At 42.1% G+C, this 16,853-nt stretch overlaps 1 protein-coding gene across 2 annotated transcripts in view; it reads right to left on the bottom strand.

Moving 5' to 3' along the window:
• BACH2 (BTB domain and CNC homolog 2) overlaps positions 1–16,853 on the bottom strand; it is a 139,480-nt gene that overhangs the window by 90,673 nt on the left and 31,954 nt on the right. Inside the window, exon 2 of one of the 2 annotated variants that reach the window (XM_033512871.1) lies at positions 6,961–7,069. The gene's annotated coding sequence lies outside the window, so the exon portion shown is untranslated. The remainder of the gene's footprint in view (positions 1–6,960; positions 7,070–16,853) is intronic. The other variant, XM_033512872.1, reaches the window with a different exon arrangement.

Below are 16,853 nucleotides of genomic sequence, written 5' to 3'. Positions count from 1 at the left end.
AGGCATGGGAAACAAAGTAAGATAGAGCTTATCACCTCATAAAGTTAACCAGAACAGCAAAGATTGCATTTCAAATGCCTTTCTAGTTCTCCCTGACAGCTCAACTCAAACTGAAAACTTAGGCATGACATGAATTTCTTCTTCAGTTTCATGTCACCTGAAAATGGAAGTTTAATATCAGTATTTTCACCAGCCCAGTTAACAATCACCCAAAGCAGTAGTAAGAACCAGCAATCATTAGCCCACAAGCAAAGCCAATCCATAACCAGAAAAAAAAATTATTATTTTTTTTCAATCTCTCTGCTCTTAAAGTGTGACTGCAGCAGCTTCAGGGACATCCTGCATGATCCATTCTCACTGCTTGTTCCCATAAGAAAGCCTAACTTTCTCAGACAAAAAGAACCTCTCTATAGTTCTTGTGGCTTTTGGAGATAGAGGTCCTTTTTGTTTTGTTTTTAACTTGTACGATGAAACCTACCTGTTCTGCCATTATTATCTTGTTTTATTACTCCCCATAGTCCTGGCATTTGCTCAAAATGATGTAAAAAGTAGGCAGTTGCACAGAGAATGATTAGTACAGCATGTGCTGTAGTAAGCAATATTATGTATTTTATTGCTTATGAAGTCAGAGTACTGGAACCAGCCAAATCTGTTACTTTGGTCTGAAAGTACATCCTTCCTTTCTTGCTTGCAACAGAGTAATTAATAACTGGGAGAAATAATGGAGAAAATAAGTATGGTGTTAGATAAGTACTCCTAATTACACAAACTTATGTTTGGACCAAGGATTGATGTTTGGGATGTCTCTCTACAAGTGAATAACAAAGTTTTCACCTCATATGTGTCACAAGGACGCTTGCCACACTGTCTGTTCTGCCATCATCCCAAATTGCTCACTACCTGTGCTAGTGTCCTCATCCCACTGAAAAGTCTGTACTTTTCCCTAAAGCTCTGCAAGTGAAAAATTAAATCTAATGCTTTCCCATTTGTTCAGAGTAGCTGATGAAAAGCTCATTAATGAATTATTGGGCAAAAAGGCTCTCTACAATCGCAGCACACAGTCATAAAGCCAACGCATGATGGCCAGCAAATGTTTCTGTGTAGCAAGTGGCTTTACACAGCTTCCTACTTGGTAAATAGTGAGAGGAAATACTGGATAAATACTTCTTTTCCCTTGTTTATTTCTTCACTGGGTGAGGCAAGATAAAAGCACTGAACTGACTTCAGGCCTTGTCCTCTGTGAATGACTTGGCCTACAATGTTATAGGGCTTTTAATCTCTCGTACCTCATGGATCCTATTATCATCACCATCATAATGAAACCAGACATCGCTTACTTCCCGTTCCCCCAGCCCAGCCTGACTCTGGCCAGGCACACAGCAATGAGAGCATCACTCACACAGAGCTCACTGGAGGAGGTCACCCGTCATTTCACCTGCTTGGCTTCACCTCCCCATGCCAAATGGTGCCGCCTTAAGCTGCTCCCACCAGTGGGCAGGTCAAGCAGCAGTATAACCTAAACCATAAGGATCAGAAGACATTCAGCTCACCTTGTTCACAGGAAAGGCAGAAAACAATCCCTAGGTGTTTCTATAATTCCTGTTGCTCTCAGCACAATTAGATTTTATTGAACTGTAATCCTAGATAAGTGCATTGAATCTTACAGCTGAAGTCAATTACACTGCGTTAAATAGCCTTCCTGATTTGCAAGACGAAGATCACTTCTGTATAAAACTAAATTAGCTCAATAACTCATTATTTGTAGCTTGGGTGAGGGGTTGAAACAGCAATGGACAACTAAGCAGTTGCTGCGTTTTCAGGCACTAGTCCTTTAGAGCTGCAGGCAGACTGAATTCCCAGTTTCACCAGTGGGGAAAAGGGACAAGCACTGCTGGAAAAGAGAGGATGTCTAGTGTCAACAGCACTGCATCTTAAACCATCTGTGTTTTCTCATGCAAGGGACTCGGAGCTGACCAGCCTTGGAAGGAATGAGACACTGCATTTCATGTACTGAGAAATCCTCACACTTAAAAATTTAACTACCAGCCCAAAGGGTAGACAAAAGGGCACATCAAAAGGCATGTGACACGTTATTTCTGATTCCTTACTCAGAATTAGCATCAGCACTGAGTGAGAGTATATAAAAACCCCTTAAATGAATATTTTTGCTTATCAGTGATTGAGTGGAGGAGCAGAGGGGCTGAAGGCCAGTGGTGGTGATGGGCTATGTGGGCATCTGTAGCAGCCACACTGTGCCAGCACACACCTCAGCAGGAGTCTGTGAGTGTGACGTTCCACTGCCTCGCACCACCTTCCTCGGCTGCTAGCACCACTTTTGGTACCCCTCCAACCAGCTTCAAGCACTCTTTGCTTTCTTCCTTACAAACAACCATATTTACAGGTTAGGAGATCTCCACGTAAGCTGGGAGATGACAGAAGCTGTGTTTCTGATCTCATTGGGTTGTGCCGGGTGCATGTACTGAGCAGACAGGAGTGATTCGAAGCCATAAGCAGACAGACTGAGAGGAGAAAGGTGAGAGACAGGGAATATTCCAAATGCCTGCTGCTGTACCGGGGCAGCCAAATTCCACAAAAAAATAGGCCTGAAAGACTTGGAAAGAAAAAAATCAACCATTTTGAGATCTGGAAATAATTTCCTTTACTCTTTAACACAGAAATGCAAGCAGCACGGGTGACCATCCCCTGTGAGGAAGCACACCCCTTTTGCTCTGGTCTCCAGGATGGCTCTTCCCATCGCAACATCCATGTCTTTCAGCAACACTAGCAGGCTTTGTCCCCACAGTGAATGCAAGGAAGATGGCCTCCAGTGCACAAATGAGGAAGTCAGTCATGGGGCAGATGAAGGAGGTTGCCTGAGCACACACAGGAAACCTGTGACTGAGGCAGGGAACTGAATCCAGACCATGAGTTCCAGTTGGGCGACCAGTCCAAGCTGGGTGGCTGACAGATCACCTCTTCTTCTGGGGCTTTGAAATTTAAGTTTGGCTTTATAATGAACTTTTTTTTTCATTTGTCTAGTCACTACAATTCATTACACTCACACTTCTGCTTTGTGAAAGCTTTAAATCCTACTTCTTTTCTGTTTTGGCTTAAAAAAACCAACACAACTGAACATCAAACAGAATTTACCCTTCACACTTTGGTCTCCTTCCCTACCAACGTCATCATCTCTCTAGTGCTCAGTTCTAAGCATCCTCTCCCTAGTGTTCAGTGTTGTGTCCTTTGTGCACCCCGTGCTCATGAGTGTGGCTTCATCAAAACCCACCAGCAATATTTAGAAGGAGATGTCTTATTCGTAGCTCCACAGAGTTACAGTAACTGCTTATGCCAATAGCAGCACTGAGGCAGTGGAGCAGATCTGGTAGGAAAACCAGAGAAAAGAGATGCACAAAAAAGGTAAGTTCCAAAGTGAATGTTTTGACACTGCTATGCATCATGTAGACATGAGCAATCATCTGAAGAACAGCTACCAGTAAGCCTAGGATGTTTTACTGGCTTGGCTAATGAATCATGGGGAAAATGTGAGCCATGTGCTCACTGCCAGGGTAGTCATCACTGCAGGTGAAAACATTGTCTGTTTCACTATCATCATGACCTGTGGTTTAATTGATATTTCTAATTTTTTTAAGATCTTTCTGCATAAAGCACATAATATGCACTTCTAAGACAAAATTCTTTGGTACTATACTATTTGGAAGGAGGTGCAATGAATCAAACCACTATTTCATGAAATAATTCACACTGGCTGAATCCCTCACAGAATGTCTCAAGATCTTGAAAAGGAAAAAATAACTAATTTCCACATGTGTAATAACTCACAGAGTGAGAAAGAAAAAGACTTCACATTTTTGTGAGAAAATGCTGCAAAACCACAAACTTTTAAAAGTGCCCAATATGCTATTTTCAGCTTATCTGGATGCAGCCCAAGCTCTCCACAGCTAACCAAGGTGCATCAGAAGATTGTAATCATTCCACTCCCACCACAGGCTTTGTGTGCCCACTGTGCATCCAAGGCTGTCAAGCCCTACAAAATAACATAGGACCTTTATGCTTAAAGCAGCCAAGCAGCTGCAAAAATAACTCTGTAAAAATATTGAATACTTGGTCCCACTGAGCAGCTGGAAAAACAATTACTGACTGAAAAATTCAGTGTTTGATATTACTTAATAGTTGGGGAAAAAATATTTGTGAATCATAATTAACGTTTATTTAACTATTTAAAAGCATGCATCTACTGTTTGAGGCTTCACAGAGAGCAAATATGTGGCCTTCTGGCACCATTAACCAGACTAATACAGTTAAACTGGAAGGACATGAGGCAGAAAACCACACTGAACAGTCAATCCTTCAAGGAACTGGTGTAACTGAGATTGCCTCAATAGCATGCACGCTGCAACACCGGGTTTGAATCAAATCAGTAGCAACTACCCTGGTTGGTACAAATTAAATGAATGCATAGCTTTATCTCCTGCTGCCAGAGCAATGCAAACATCATGACATAAACTGGATGAAAATCCATTACAAACAGCGACTGAGAAACTGTTCCCCTTGAAACAGACTCAGGGGTTTAAGGGCAACTCTGTGGTGCCATCAGCCCAGGGCCAAGTGACAGCAGGGCTTCCTGCAAACAAGCACAGCAGAAACCTCTGAGAAAGGACCAGGAGTCCTCATCCAGCCCCCAGAGGAGCCAGAGTCCTGCTTCCCTTGCTGAAAGTGTGGCCAACAGGACTAAGACAGAAATCACCCATCTTTACTCTGCACTGCGGTGAAGCCACACCTCAAATCCCAAGTTCAGGTTTGGGCCCCTCACTATGAGAAGGACGTTGAGGTGCTGGAGCATGTCCAGAGAAGGGCAATGAAACTGGTGAGAGGTCTGGAGCACAAGTCTGATGAGGAGCAGCTGAGGGAGCTGGGTTTGTTTAGCATGGCAAAAAAAGAAGTTCAGGGAGGGCCTTGCCACTTTCTACAACTGCCTGAAAGGAGGCTGTGGCCAGGTGGGGGCTGGCCTCTTCTCCCAAGTGTCGATCAGAGGAAGCCTAGCCTCAAGTTGCTCCAGGAGAGACTTATATTGGACATTGGGAAAAATTCCTTTATGGAAAGGATTGTCAAGCATTGAACAGGCTGCCCAGGGAAGTGGTTGGGTCCCCATCCCTGGAGGTATTTAAAAGCTGTGTAGATGTGGCACTTAAGAACGTGGCTTAGTGGTGGACTTGCCAGTGCTGGGTTAGCAGTTGGATTTGATGATCTTGAACGTACTTTTCAACCTAAACAACTTCGCTTGTATGATTCTTAATGATTTTATGGTTCCATGAAAGCAGTGGTGGCTTACGTCAGGGTTTAAGTTCCAGAAGCAGATGAACCATTTACAGGCTGCTGAAAACAAACATTAGGCCTTGTTTTAAATTTCTAATTGGTAAACTGTTTGATTTCAGACTTTTCAAAGTCCTAATTTGCCCCAAACAATTCCCTCACTTGTTCTCTGCACGTTTGCCATAGCTGAAATGTCCCATCACTGACAGTAACCAGTCCTTTTTTCTTTCCTCTCATTCAACTTCACCCATGCAGAATTGGGCTGAGTGCCTCATGGGTCCAGCAGGCACAGAACAAGAATGAAACAGCAGTTACTGTATCTGGCACATAACTGCAGGCAGAGCTGAGCCAAAGATTCCTGTCCAGCACAACCTCACCTAGAGAGTGACCCAGGTGTGTCAGTTGGCTGTACAGAGTAAAGATTCACAAAACGGAAACCTACTGCAAAAAACTGACTTGACCACTGTGTTTGAAGGACTTTACAACAGGATTAAGATTTTAAAAAATACACATTTTATACCTAGTATATGTACAGCAAATGTCACCTGTGGGGAGTATTCAGCAAGGTGCTGAAGAATGTGAGCATCCCCTATAATAAATATACTTAACTAAGTTATTTCAACTCTAAGTCACCAACTCTCCCACCACTGCTCTCTTAAGCAACCATGTTATCAGAGGCCATTTCAAGGGAAATGCACTTATGTCATAAATACTTCTCATATCATACTTCTCATAACCTGCAGCACCAGGAAAATGAAGGCAATATAAAAATAAATAAAAGTTACAAAATTTTAGGTCACCAACATTCCTGAATGGATTATGCTTTCAAAATGAAATGTATCAATATCATAATAAGGGTTTTTGGTGTACATCTCAAAGTTTTGTAGGATGATATTAATTCTAAATGCAAACACATTCTCAATGCTATATACAATGCAATTGGCTTGTAACCTGAAATAGGGGCCTTTTCACTGCGACTCACTCATCACTAGGATGATCTCAAAAAACTTTGTGGGTCCCTTTCAACTCAGGATATTCTATGATTCCATGATCTCTGAAACAGACAGAGCTGACCAAATTCACCCCCATCCACAGCCTACTGAGGTTCCTTAGCTTTTCCCCCTGCATGGCCAAAGGGACAAAGCAGTGCTCTTTTTGGATAAGATAGGGTAACTATTCATGGATCATTTGACACCGAGTTAGGCAGATCACAGTTTATGAAAACCTCCACAAAGCATTTGATCTAGCAGGGCTACACCACCATAGGTAAACTGCTGAAGAGCAGGCTGGAATGAACACTCAAAAAATATGTATGTCATAGAGTTAATGACAAAAGAGATCATTGTGTACTTGGCCAAATTTCTTTCTAGGCTTCTATATAGCTGCCTGTTCTCAGACGTGTTTAGGTACTATGCTGGAAAGTTCTCGAGCAAGACAGCAAGAAGTCTTGAAAGGGCTTTAGCTTTACGCTATGCACAGATATGGGGGTGCTCCAGCTCCCACATTCACTACTAGTGTCTTACTAGATGTTAGGATAAAACTGTGAAATTATTAGAAACAACCAAAATATCTTGAAATCACCCCAAAACTGGAGAAATCATTTGATGATGCTTTTGTAAAAACACTTACTTACAACGGAGTCCTGGAAGTGATTTCCAAGCAAGCCAGCTGCTGCTCTAGATGGTTTACTGGATGGTGTGGCTCAGCTCTTGCATACAGGCAGCACTTACACTTGTATCTAGATAGGAAATATAACCAAAATTATTTAGGAGCAAATACACAAACAAACTCATCTTTCTCTTTAAAACTATGACCAGGTTAAAACCAGCTTTAGCAGGTCTCAATAGTTCTTGTGACAAGCTTCACTTGTGCCTGCTTACAGGAACAAGCCCAAAGCCACCCTATGGTGTATAAGCCAAGAGTGACTGTGCCTGAGAAAAAAACCCTCTCATTGAGCACATCAAAGTGGCAAACAAACGTGCCCAGCTGTTTTTCTCATCTAGTTCTACTTAAAACATTTGCAGGAAATGCAGGATGAATTAATGCCAAAAAAATGTAGGTGATTTCAGTAAGGCCAGGAATTCCAGGCACCAACTTCTATTTTCTCTCTCTTGAGTGGGTGTTCACTTGTAAATTGTAGACATGTTAGCAATTCAACGACTGAGCCAATTAACATTCGACTTAACAGTCATTGTTAGATTGGAAGGTTATTACTGCTTGTTCTGCTAAAGTGACAGGTTAAAATACGTTTGTATCTGAAAAGTTGTTTTCTACAATACATATTCCCTGTCTTTTCACACCAAATAATTTTCTTCCATCATGTCAAGTCCTATTGTACGAACCATCACTGCCAGCTCCACCACAGCAGCTGGGATAGGCAAGGAGAAACAGCAAGGGGACAGGTGAGGAGGAGAGAGCACTCAGTCACCACCATTTCTGTTTGGGCTGCCATATTAACTTTTTTCCAGGTGTTTCACATGGTTGATTTGAGACTTCTCAGCAAAAGAGCACACTCGCATTTGCAGGATGTCCTGCTTTTAAAGCAACCAAGGCTTTAAACCAAAGGCAAAACCCAACAGCAAAGAGAGGGCTCTACCTCACCAGGTCATGAGCCTGAGAAAGTTGCTTGCTATCAGGCACTGCTTGGGGCACAGAATGGAAAGTTATGATTTCCCAGCCTTGCAGGTGATTATTATTAATGGAAAAAACAAGTTTTCAAGGTTGAGTTGACATACCACAACATGTTGAATTTTGCAGACTCAGATCCATTTTGTACTAGTAAACTAGCTTGCATCCTTCCCTCTGTGCTTTTTTTCCTTCTTTTTTTTTTTTTTTTAGGGTAGCTCACAAGCTGCTGACAACTCACACTGTACTAGGAGCTGTTCACACTGCACAAAGTGTTTACCATTCACAAGTGATGCTAAAAATTAATTTACAGTACCGCTACAGCAAGCTTTGACAAATTGTCATGTGTTGACACAGTCATAAGTTGTTGGTTAAAAAAAGTAACACTTCCCTCTTCTGCCACTTCATGTTTGAGACCAGAGATGGGCACATTATGCAAAGTTTGAGGGTTTGTAAGCTTCACAAATGTTTGGGCTTCACAAAACAAGCTTGGTTGTGAAAGTTTTATCTCTTACAGTTAGGCATGTGTTTATTGCCAAAAAGAGTCTAGTAAGAAAAAAAATACTTTCCCAAGATCTGTGTGTTGTGCAAAACTAGAAGAAAAGGCTGTAAAATAAATAACCTTGCAGGATACTTGTTCTAGATAAGATCACAGCAGTGACAAATAGCCTGTATCAACTCCTTAGAGCTGCAGACACCACCCTCCTGCTGTAGAAAGGAAGGAAAGAAATACAGCTACAAGTAAGAGTTTTAATTGTTCTCAGCTGTCACATGATGTTATCTTAAGCGAACGCATTTATTTCTCGATTCTCATATGTAGCTCTATATGGAAAAGAAAGAATTCCAGCAGTGGCATTCATCAGACAAGGTCCAAATTGATTTCCATGTACTCAAGATAGTAAGAGTTAGTCACCACTCATGCCCACCAGTGGCAGCTCTAAAATTTTTACTCTTTTTCTTCTTCCTCAGGGCAGGACAAATAATCTGTCCAGTTTACACTCTGGAATCAGTAATGGACACAAAGTTGTTGCCAGCAGATAATTTCAGCAGTATTTCAGTGGTGATGCAAACTTGAAACATTAACCCCAAACTAGCCTGAATTGAGGGAGAGAAACAAAGCCAAGCAAAATGAGCACCCACAGCACCTGCCAAAGGGGTTCATGAGGAGCCCTTAAAAAGCACTGCTTCACGTTGTGCATCAGTGACCTGGACATCCAGTGCTTCAGTAGCTTTCTCTAACATCACCAAATCTCAGAGCACAGACCACACAAGAGTACAGAGTAAATTCATTCAGGAAATTAGCTTGGCAGGAATTAGTTTTCTCTTTTTTTCCCCCTTAACACTTGCACAAAGTAGAGGTGCATGGAGCGGTTCAAAGTCCTGAGGGGGGCCAACATTTTACCTTTGTAGCACTGCCCTATGCCTGCATCAGTGCAAGAATCACCCACCTAATTCCTCTACAAAATCATGTTACTTCAAACAAAAAGAGCTCCTGCAAAACATTTAAGGAGGGATGAAATTTCATAGAGACTCTTCACTTGCTCCCACTTCACACATCCTGTATAGAATTTCTTGACCATCTGAGATGTTACTCTGATAGATGGCATACTCTCAGACAGATCTAAGGAGAGCAATGGACATTTACACTGTTATAGTTGGGATGGACATTGCCTTGTGCTGTTGACTGAAAGGAAGTCATCCATGCTTAATCAATGTAGATTGCTGTATATTCAGAAAAGCACTAAAGTGGCAACTCCTACCTTCCTCCCCCAAATAACAAAAATTTATAAATCTTTTCAGTGCATCACATTTAATGCATTATTTAACTGGATTCAGCCCAAGAGTCAACAGGGTTGAATTAAAGACGATTGAACTATTAAGTCAAAAACTTCAGCTGATGAGTTACTTAGAAGGTAAAAACAATTCTCCACCTTGAAAAAAACCTAATAAATCTTAATTTTTACTCTAAGTTATCTCAACTGCCAAAATATGATTTCCCCTGTACCTTTTTAATTTGCTGTACAGAAGGGAACCAATAACTTAAATTCCCTGGGTTCTTACTTTGGGATGGAAAAAGCCCAAGACATCCAAGCCACTAATCTAATTAAGAATACTATGAGGGCAAAGGTGGGACCAGGGTTTTTCTGAAGCATTTTTTGTTTGGTTTTGTTTGTTTGTGAGTATGAAGAAACCACCCCTAAGCAGAAGAGCTGTTCTTGACAAGTCCCTTGTGTGAGTTTGACTTGCTCTACCCAACACAAGGCCAGTGCAGGAAGGTTCAGCATTGGGGAAATGCAGACCCAGGACCTCCTGTGGCCTCTCTGCATCACACCTCAGTGCTCTGCCCTCCATGTTTCACCATGGGGAGGATGGCAGTCTTGGCTGATCCTGGAGCCACACTCCCTTCAAAACTGCTATGTGCAGGGCATCAGAAGAAAGCCATAAAGATGACAATCATCCCAGCAAGCCATCATCAAGATTTCAAAGGCAAAAGGGAACATATGAAGGTGTCCTGCTCCTTGATGATACATGCACACAAGTGAAGGGGTAAATTAATATATTGAATATATATACCAAATATGCAGTGGAAGTCACTGCTTGTATGGGATGCAGACTGTGAAACAAACTCCCCTAACTAGAAATTAAAAAGAAAAGGAGGATTTAAGCTTCCTTATTCCATGGGAAACCCTTTTCCAAAAAGTGAGACAGGACACTAGCCCAGAGGCAAGTGACACCAGTGACTGCCTACACCATGGGCAGTCTTCCTGTCTCTATTCCATGCCTATCTTCACTTTGCTGCCAAGGTCACCATGTCACCTCTGTTACACAGACCTCTGCCACCCATGAGCAACAGGGAAGCAGCTTAACTGGCCAACCTGGCAGGACCTCCTATGAGCATCTGGGGGTGGGAGGAAACCTCCCAGCTCTCCCCTTGTGTGTGTGTGGGCACTTTTAAAAGTGCTTCCAGTTCTTAAACGTTAAGAGATGCTCAAATTGCCTTGAACTAAGAGGATTTCAGTACTGGAATACTGGAGGTCTTTAAAAGACATGTAGAGACGGTGCTTAGGGACATGGTTTTGGGGTGGACTTGGCAGTCCTGAGTTAAGGCTGGACTCGATGATTTTCTAAGTCTAAAGAAACTGTTTCTTTCCTGACTCTCTATCCCCAGTGCAGGAGGGAGCAAAGGGAAGCAGTGTCTCTGCAAGCATGAAACAGTGGAGAAAAAGCATTAGATCTTTGTCTTCACCTGGAGCACACCTTGCATTTCCAGCCCTTTCAAGCAGAGGAAACTTGGTGGCCCTGTGGAGAGTGTAATGACTTGAAAGCCAGCATCTGTGCTGTGCAAAGATCCCTCAGGAGACTGATTGGGAACTGCCTGCCCCTCCCAAACAAGCCTACTTACACACATGTGCATGGGCACTCCTCTCCTCTGCCTTTTTTTTTTTTTAAACTGTGTACACTAGTGTTGTGGTTTTAATATTTTTTATATTTTTCACTACTTTCTTAGCATGACATCCATTGCATGGTATGTAACAATCAATGCCAACATTTACCTATAGCACAGCAATATGTAAGTCACTGAAACAGGACTTTCTTCTTCCCCAGCTTCTCATAGCCAGTTTTGCTATGTAAATCCATCTGACTTCTTTCTTGATTATGATCTACTCAGATTAAACCTTTACTAAAGCCAGAAGCATTTTGTTTTTAACAAATACATTCCCATCCTCCCAAATCAAATATCTGCTTCTAGGTGAGACAATGTCATCCAACTTTTACTGTAGTGTACTACTTCTGAGCATGTGAACTTAAAAATTCAGTTAAATGGCAATGTACAGCTAAAGGGCTCTGAAGGTTTATCTATCACATGGCAAAAATCATTCTTTGTACACCATCTGGGTAAATATCCATAGGATTCTCTGGATATTTTTGAGCCACCTCAGGCCAGAAAGGTTACTAGGTAATGAAGAAAATCATGTCAAGTTTATGAGCAAAATGGCTTAAATTGAGCCATGTTGGCTAATAGGGTCTGGAATCCTCCTCTATATATTCCAAACAGCAGTATCTCATCTGTGCAACCTGGTTACACATCAGGAGAAGGAGACAGCTGAAAACCTTGATTGACCTTTTGATCCACAATGATTTCCACAGGAGAAACCACTGCAGGAAAGGTAGAAGTCAAAGTAGTTAACTAGTAGTGTACACTCCACCTTTAATACCTGCTGATAGTAACAACGCAATGAAAAGATGAACATATTCCCATGTCTTCTGAGGCAATTATTCTTTATGGGGTATTCAAGGAGCCACAACCCTACCTATATACACTTTGCAACTTCACCCAAAATTACAGAAACATCCCAGTTTCAGGAGTTGCTGGGCTGCAGTGAAGACATGTTCAAGGTTCTGTCTGCTCAGCAATGTGGACACCAACACTGGCAATGTAAGCATTGCAGAGGCACGTGGATATATGCAAAAATTTCATTCAGCACAAAGAAAAGCAAAACTAAGACAGAAGAATCCTAAATTAATCCAGTTCCTGTCTTCCCACTGACTTCCCTCACCATTGGAAAGACTTTGGTTTGGATTATAGTCAAGTCTGGTTTACAGTGCCCAACTTTGTGTGTCATGAAAAAACATCGACCCTGCTGGAACGCCTTACTCATTACGCAGCCCTGCAAAAATTATTAGCTACGATACAAGGCATTTCCCTTTGGGGACCAGAAAGGGTGAAGAAAGGGGATGGAGAGTGACAGCTTGTGGTTTCTAATGCAGCAGCAAAAAAAAAAATAAATAAGCAAGAGGAATACAGGATATAATGTGTTTACATTTGTCAAAACAAGTTTCCTGGAGACATGGAGGGTCCACGCTGCTGAGCTGTCAGTTCTGCTTGAAACTGCTGCCTCATGCTATCGAGAGGTCAGTCACTGACCTACTTTCTGATAGGACTGAATTAATTTGCTGCTTCTGTACACAAACCTTTTTTTTTTTTTTTTTTAAAGGAATACTTAACAAACCCAGAAAAAGCTGCCTTTTATCCAACTTGGAGCTTCAACTGGTGCTGTGCAAGGCTATTACATACCCTGGCATGGGGCCCGGTGTGCTTGGGCTGCTTATTCTTTTGGAAAATTCTGTACAGAGTATTTTTAATGAGTTGACGCTGCAAATAACATCTTTCCTTTTTGAACTCCTACACTACACTAATACCAGCGATTTAACCCACTACACACAATAAGGGAGGCCAGCACTCAAATAGGCTGTGCTTTGTCTGGGCTGCTCCTGAAATAGATGCCTACCACTACAGGATTAGTTCCCCAAATAGACAGATGCATGGCACAGTACACTTACAGGATTAAAACATAAAGTTATTAATAGAAAACAAAATGAGTAGGTGAAACTTATGAACTAAACACCTACCAATCCAATCATTCCCTGCACAGAGCCAGCTAACCAGTGCTCACCAGGAGATGCTGGCATGCAAGGAGCCCTTGAACTAAAAAGCATTCTTCCCAGAAAGTGAAGGGGCAGAAGTAGTAGCAAAAGACTTGCCACTTACTTCCCCTCTTTGCTTAATGGCTACCTGCCTGCACAAAATGTCACTACCCAAACTCCTTCACTAAAATAAATCCATGGTGAAGGGTTTCACAGATCTTTCAATTACCTGGACCACCAAAATACTACAAGTCAGCTCTCAAAATCATCCTTAACAATGCCATCCACTGAAAGCTTCATTGCTTGGGTGGACTCCTCTTCCCAGGTCTCTTGTGGGTAGCAGCACTGCTGTTTGGAAGCAGGTCAGCCACGTACTAAGCTGTGAAAGCAGGGCCGTTCTGTGTTAAGGCTCTGGACTAACATTTGGAAGACGAGTCCTCTTCAGCAGCTTGGTCTCATACGCTCACCTCACCCTCCATCTGCTGAGAAGATAAGGATCTTCTCCAAGTGCTTGGCTTGCTTAGTACCAAAACATCGTGGGTGAGACTCACACTTTCCTTTGCATTTCCCCAGGGTCCAATCTAATAATAGAGGAGGTAAGTACTGACTACCGTAATACAAGACGACTATCAGTATCACAACAGATTCATGATCACTTGAGTTCCTGGACTTGATTAGGTTCATGTTGCCAAAGATAACTATGCCAAACCTAGCACTTGCAACTGCAAATTCATTCCTGTCAACCTTTTTAGCTTTCATCTGTGCATATTTACAAGCCCTGAATCTGAAGTTCAAATAAATCCAGCAATTCACTCAAACCCACCAGGATTTGAAAACATTAGGGAAGTGTCAAGATGTCATTGAGCTTGTTCTGCAGAAAAGAGTGCTTTATAGTTTCAGAAAGAAATAGACAAGGGAGCTATTTAACGAGATGGTGGCATATTGAAACATGGATAGATAAGTAATTAATAGCTACCTTCTCTAAGTGAAAACTTTTCTGAGTGAAAAATCAGCTTATGTGAAAAACTACAAGTCAACTGCTGCCATTTTTGGATGGATAAGAACTGTCATGCATGTTAGCATCTCCATTACCATGAAGGATTTTACTCCTTTAAGCAATTCACAAAGACTTTCACATAGAACAGCATGTGGGAAGCAAGGAACTAACAGAAGGAGACACCAAAGAAATGTTGATATTCGCAACTAGAATTCTAATGAAAAAATGTTATCGGGAATACATGAAAACAGGAGAGAACTTCTGTCATGAGACGCTGAAGCTTTAGTCCCTTAGGATCAAGAGTAACTACACAGTTGGATAGGTGCTATCATTAGTGTACAAAATATTGGCCAAATAATCTCTTTATGCTGGTAGCTCAAAATATCTTATTATTTCAAAAGTCCAATATTGAAGCATCAGATCACTTAGTAAAGAACTCTCTAAACAATGATGTGCAGCTTTCTTTAGCAAATTTCTATACAGCTTCAAGGGGAACATATGGCATCTTAAAGTAAACAAAACAGGAGAGGGGAAAAATAGTCATGCTTCAAGAAATAAGAAGTATAAACCTATTAATTAAGCATTTAATTCCTTTTATCCCTCATGTCTATCTTCACAGGCTCTCTCGGCAATCAACCAATTTTGGGATTCACTGCTGTCATGCCAATCGTGGCAGTACTTCAGCTAAAAAGGCACTGTCAAACATAATGAAGTTTCCCTTCAGCTTGTTCCCACACCGGTGCTGTGTACAGCACACACGCTGCCTGGCGAGGGGGGCTGGGGGTAAGCTTTGATCTGCCCTACTTCCAAGACCTGTCCCAGGTGGCAGTGGCACAACTCAATGACACCAATGGTCGACACTATGTGCTATAGAAACCCAACCACACCCTCCTATACAACACACAAATAGCACCAGTGGTGCGTTTTTATCCAACTTAGTGGTGGACTTGGCAATGCTGGGTTAAAAGTTGGACTCAATGATCTTAAGGGTCTTTTCCAATCTCGACAAATCTGACTCTATTCCAACCTGCACGTGCCTGGGACTGAGGACTATAAACATGAAAAAATTTCCTGGAATTTCACTATAACAGCTTAACCTCTCACTTGAATCCATGGACATCATCCCCTCTTCTTCATCCAGTGATGCTGTACACAGAGCACAAGGAAGAGAATATGGCAGAGAGATTCCCTGTTGTGAAGGAGAATATACAGCTCTCTGTTTCTAACAGTTTGCTTTCACAGTGGTCCTGTGTTCCTGTGGGAACTGGTGTTGGCAGAGATCAAACTGTAGGTCATGGCTTATAAGGCTTTGAAATATATAAGGATAGTCACTGACAATGATGCTCTGCTGACTTGGGCCAAAAAGGCACTACTGATGTCCTGACTAAACTGCATTTAAAACACTCTTTTGCCTGCCTCACCTGAATTATCCCTGCTTTCTGTCCCTGGTATGCTCAGGCCTGGCAGCTGATGGTCCCAAGCAGCTTGTGGCAGTGGCCATCTGAAGCCAGTGATCCAGGCTACTGGCTCCTGGGGCAGGGACTGTCATCCTGCTGTCACCCAGCACACAGTGCAGCAGGGCTCTGACCCACTCAGCCTCTGGGAATCACTGCAACATAAATGAGGATAACCTAAATGCCAACGAAGTGCAGATACTCAGCCCTGCAACAACAGCATGCTTTACAGCAGACACCTGGTATACCACAGCTTGAAATAGAAATTTCTGTGACAAAAGCTTCACAATGTGAAAGTCTGTATTAAAAAACTAGCAAGCTGCCCAGTTTGGCATCTTGTATTCCAACCCTTGTGAGAAGTCCAAATAACTCAAATACAAATCTGTAATACTGCTCTCTGAGTAACAGCTATTTAAAACCGATTCTGGCAGACACTAAGAGTCGTAAGCAGGATACCAGCTGTATGGCTCCTTGAGTCCTTTTCCTGCATCCATCCAGCCAGCAGCGGTGACAGAACACCCTCCTGCTCTGCTATCGAGGCTCTGACACCTTCACCTTCCTTCCAGCCCAAGTGTGTTGGGCTCCTGCAGCAGAGAGCTTGTTTTTGCTGCTCCGAGAGGAGTGAGTATTCAAAGAGGAATATCACTAGTAAAAATCACAATCTTCCAAGTTTCAAAAGTTCTCTTTCCACAAAACAAGCCCTAAAAAGTGAATAGACAATGAGCTGCACAACATTTTTACAGGCACTCATTTGAGATGAGATGTAATTAATTCACTTGACCACTTCACATTTCCTAAGTTACAGCAATAAGCCTTACAAAAGCTTTAACAGTCATGCACAATCATGTCTCATTTTTGCTTTACGTATAAAAGTGCCTAGCATAGTTCATTATTTATCAGCAAAAAATTAACATCCCTACACATATACATGGACTGTGATATCAGTTTACAGATACATGAACATCAAACACTTGCTGATGCTGAAGCACTTCCCTTCCCCTCTTTACCCTTCCTAGCAG

This window comes from Parus major, chromosome 3 (genome assembly GCF_001522545.3).
Source record: "Parus major isolate Abel chromosome 3, Parus_major1.1, whole genome shotgun sequence".
Taxonomy (NCBI): domain Eukaryota; kingdom Metazoa; phylum Chordata; class Aves; order Passeriformes; family Paridae; genus Parus; species Parus major.
The sequence above is the reverse complement of the archived record's forward strand: the minus strand, read 5'-3'. Positions and strand labels throughout refer to the sequence as shown.